At 44.8% G+C, this 4,454-nt stretch overlaps 1 non-coding gene across 1 annotated transcript; it reads right to left on the bottom strand.

Moving 5' to 3' along the window:
• Positions 1–3,091: 3,091 nt before the first annotated feature.
• LOC119327136 lies at positions 3,092–3,163 on the bottom strand. The gene has a single exon (XR_005158415.1). It is a non-coding gene; the product is annotated as a small nucleolar RNA snoR53Y (small nucleolar RNA).
• Between the last annotated feature and the right edge of the window lie 1,291 nt (positions 3,164–4,454).

The raw sequence follows: 4,454 nt of genomic DNA, 5'->3' as shown, positions 1-4,454 counted from the left end.
AATACGAATTTCATATGATTCTAATGTTCCTACTTAAGTTTTGCAATGTGTTCCTGCCTATAGAGACATAAGGGGTTTGTATTTCTGTGTGTGGTCTGATCAGCACAGTTGGGGAGGTGAACTTTGCATATGCAGGGGTTTATAGTGAGACACTCTCCGAGTTGAATCCGCAATGCATTCCATAGATAATCTGACTACTTTTTATGTTTTCATGAATCTCAGATTCTAAACATCATCATAATGATTATCAGCTTGCGCGCATGAAAAGAATAAAGCAGAACAATGCCATGGCTATCAAACTTGGCATTAAGGGATTGAAATCAAGTCTGGATGCAATGCAATGCAAATGCTCTCCACCTACAGATTCATGCTCAGAATATGATCCTAACAGTGATTCTGAGCTAGAGGGAGACCTAAGTCAATGTAGCTCCCTAGTGGAGGAGTCAAAGGAAGATGCCCTATCTTATTCACCCATCAAGGTACTTGCTCTAACTTCACTACAAGAAATATGTCAACTTGTGACCACCACTATTGGTCACTGAAAGGTCATAGTTTTTCATTTGCGACCTTTTTGTGACCAAAAATAGAAGGTCAAAAGCTGGCGGTCGTAAACTGAATATAGCGACCTTCTTTCCGATGTGTAAAAGGTCGTTGGTTCCACGACCAAATTTTTGGTCACAAGCAACATCCCCAGACCACGTAGGCATCCAGCATGGCAAGCTGATGTGGCACAAGAATCATCCCGGTCCGATTCAGTGTTTTACATGGGCCAAGCCCAACAATTCAGCCCATTTATATTTTTTTTCGCTGCTAATTTTGGTGAACTACACAGGCCAAGCCCTACAATTCGGCCTTATTATTATTTGGGCCATGGCCTTTTTGTACCAGCAGTTTTAGTTTTCTTTTTATATAAAATGGGTCCATTAGTCAAACAGGTCCCACTTGTCAGGTTCTGATAAATGGGTCCCAGCTATTAGGCTCAGATTCTTCATATTTCAATTTGACATCATATTTGACTTTTATAGTAAGAAAATAACCAGTATTTAAATAGGCAAGCAGAAAACACACATAATTATGCAAATAACAATAGCCAGATTCACTACAAGCTCTACAAATGACACATAATACAAGCTCTAACATATACAATGCTTTACAAGCTCTACAAATGCAAAGCTCTACAGTACTTTACAAGCTCTCCAAGTAATTTTACAAGCTCTGCAACTGTTCTCTTCTTCAGCATGGAGGTACTTCAACAACGATCAAATGTCGAACTCACGGACAGACATAGTCAGGACTGGGCTGACAGAAATACAACATGCTTTCCACAGTCGCCCTGTTACAGGAATTGGCTGAGAAGAATCAGAAAAACTAGATCCAATATAATATGAACATTCCATTCAAAAAAGTAGTAAAGGGGTAAAGGACAATTCTTTATATAATGATAAACAGATTTCAGCTAGTACCAAGCTTTTTTAGCCGAGCTAGTTAAAATGAGATATTCATACAAGTTGGGCTTGCTCCCCTCTTCTCCTGCTCGTTGTTTTTCTCCTGGGCTTGCTCCTTCTTCTCCTGGGCGTGCTCCTTCTTCTCCTACAACAGTAGCAACAGCAGGATAATGACAACAGTAGTTTGACAACAGCAGCAAGTCAATAACAAAAAAACAGTTACTGAATCTGACTAATACTACAAAAACAACAAAGCATTTAGTCCCAAACTAAATCAGATGCATTCTTTCTTTGTCCTTTTTGATGATTAGAAATGCTCAGGTTCTAAAGTGACAACGTATCACAAGTGACGATGAAAGAACGACCAGCCTCGGACTCGCACACGTACTGCTCGTCGTTGTTGTGCTTCGTGCTGAAGACGACCCACTCGGCAAGGGAGATGGGGTAGAAGCCAACACCGAACTGCTCCTTCTCGGTGGTCTTCTCAGTCCACAGGGAGATGGGGCGCTCCTCAAGGTATTCCATCTGAAAGCAAATTGTATCAAATCAGACAATGAGCAGAAAGAATGTGCAAACCAATACTGTAAAGAAAAAAAGATTTGAAGAACAGCCAAACATACAGCAATACTGTATCAGAAATAAACTACAAGAACACATAGAAATTCCATTAAGGTGCATAATTCCAGAACAACAATTTTTAACAGTTCCATAATGCAGTATTATAATTAAAACAGATATAATGTTTAATTGTAAGAGGCCAGAACCATATAAATTACTAAATACAAGGAAAGCATACATTATCAATTAATAGAGAGGGTCAATCAATAAGGATGTGTTAACCCGTGCATTCCTCATGTATGCATGCATTAGAATATAGTTAACAAAAAGCAAATCATCAATTTAATTATTTCACCATCAAATCTGAAGTAATACTACCAATCATAGTTAAAATGGCTGGGACGCAACTCATATCTGTAAGCAGGTTCCATACTACAACCAGCACAGGAACATGCCATTTATCTTTCAAATGTCAAAGATCGTCACTGCAATCATCACAAACACAATCAAGTACACTATAATGAGAGTGTTGTTTTTTAGACTGCACGGTTAACAACAACAACAAGTGTACAAAATGTTTAGGTACACAAGCATGCATAGGAATTGAATCCAAGCGGGCGAATCGGATCGGAAAAAAAAATTAGTTATTCAGAATTTTAGTTTTATGTCTGAAATAAAAATTCATGCTAGAAATAGCATCAAAGTGTATCTAATGCATGGCCTTTGTAGATAGGGACGAAGGGGTTCCCTGCCATAACAACCGAAAAGAATCCGCCATCCCGACAGGCAACCGACAGCCAGGATCAAACATCAGAAATGAACCGATGCCCAGGGATCAGACACGTGCTGCTTACCACCACAGATCTCTCACAGGTCACTACCAAGCTGAAGTGGATCTTGGTCGTCGATTTTCGCACCAGACGATCAGTTTGGACGCATATTTTACTCCCAGTTGCAACCTATCCACATCCCTTCTGGCAGCAAAAAATACACAGACAAGAGATTCATAAGCTAAGCTGAGAAAAAAATTAAGCAAAGCAAATGTTAATTCATTGTTTTTGGAAGTAAAAAAGCAGCACTAAGTAAATGGCTCCCTCAGTAATAATATATTGCTCGTCAGATAGTATCAGTATTAGCATGGTTAATTCATCATTGGGAACCTTACAACTAGATGACGAGCAAATAGACAGTAATGTCTCACGGCAAAGTATGGGTGCGCATACCTTTCCCTTCATGAAGTTGGAGAGGCGGCGCATGGAGAGCGGCGGGCGGTTAGTCTTGCTCATGAAGAGCCTCTTGAGGATGACGGCGTTGAACTTGCTCTGGTCCTCCTCACCAGGAAGCGGTAGAGCTGCACTCCAGAAAGGAACACAACAATCACAATCCAGAAGCAAACCACACATAAAAAAAGCCGATCTGGTCTATGCAACACTAGACTATATAGCGCTGCATCCAACGAGAAATGGCGGCCTACCTAGGTAGATGGAATTACAGCTAAACTAACAATCACAGATGCGGCTAGAGCTAATCGAATCACGAAACATTCCTTGCGGATGACATCCTAAAAAGAGAAGTCGGTCATCGGACGACGAGTTCGCGCGTGAATACCTTGAGGAGGAGCTTGAGGTAGACATCATCAGACTTGGGCGCGACGCGCTTGGTCCTCTTGTTCCTCCCACCGACAACGAGGTCGATACCCTGAGCAGCACAGCAGCGTTAGTGCACGCGGCCTAGAGGAAACCCGGAAGGATCTGGATGGGGAGCGGGGGCTGGGAGGCTCACCATGGCTGCTTCTGCGGTGGTAGGGTTTCCTCGCGGGGTTGCACTGTGGTTGCTGCTTCTTACCTCGTCCGCCTCCGTCTCAGGAAGGAGAGTGGCGGCGCATTGAGGGGACGCTTGGCGGCGACATGGAAGACATCAAGGTCGAGGCGGGAGTGGAGCTTGGCGGCCTCGAGGTCGTAGAGCGGGAGGAGGAGGCGCACGGCCTCGGCGTCCTCCACGACGTAGAGCGCGGACTCCTCGGCGCCGTCCAGGAGGCGGCGCACGGCCTCGGCGTGCGCAGATCGGAGGGCCGCGAAGAGCGCCTGGTGGGAGAGCGGCGGGGAGGGAGGGAGACGAGGTCGGCGGTGGTGGTGAGGAGGGCTGCGAGGTCGGCGGTGGGTGGGAGCGGCGGGGAGAGGACTGGATCGGGGAAAGGAGGCTGGGGAGAGGACTGGATCGAGGGAGGAGGTGGCGGCGGCTGCGAGGAGAGGAGGGGTGCGATGGGAGGAGTCGATGGGATCTGACCTAGGGTTTGGGCTGCGGGTGGGGGTATCTCTTTTTCATTTTATTTTCTATTTTTCTGTAGATAGATGGATGGGTGGATGTGGGATGGAGAGATGGATGGATGGATGGATGGGCGCCATGTCATCGATCCGTGGGAAGAGTCCTGATTGGTTCGAAAAAGCAGTG

This window comes from Triticum dicoccoides, chromosome 6B, assembly GCF_002162155.2.
Source record: "Triticum dicoccoides isolate Atlit2015 ecotype Zavitan chromosome 6B, WEW_v2.0, whole genome shotgun sequence".
Lineage (NCBI taxonomy): Eukaryota > Viridiplantae > Streptophyta > Magnoliopsida > Poales > Poaceae > Triticum > Triticum dicoccoides.
Note: the sequence above shows the minus strand (reverse complement) of the source record. Positions and strands in the feature narration are given on the sequence as shown.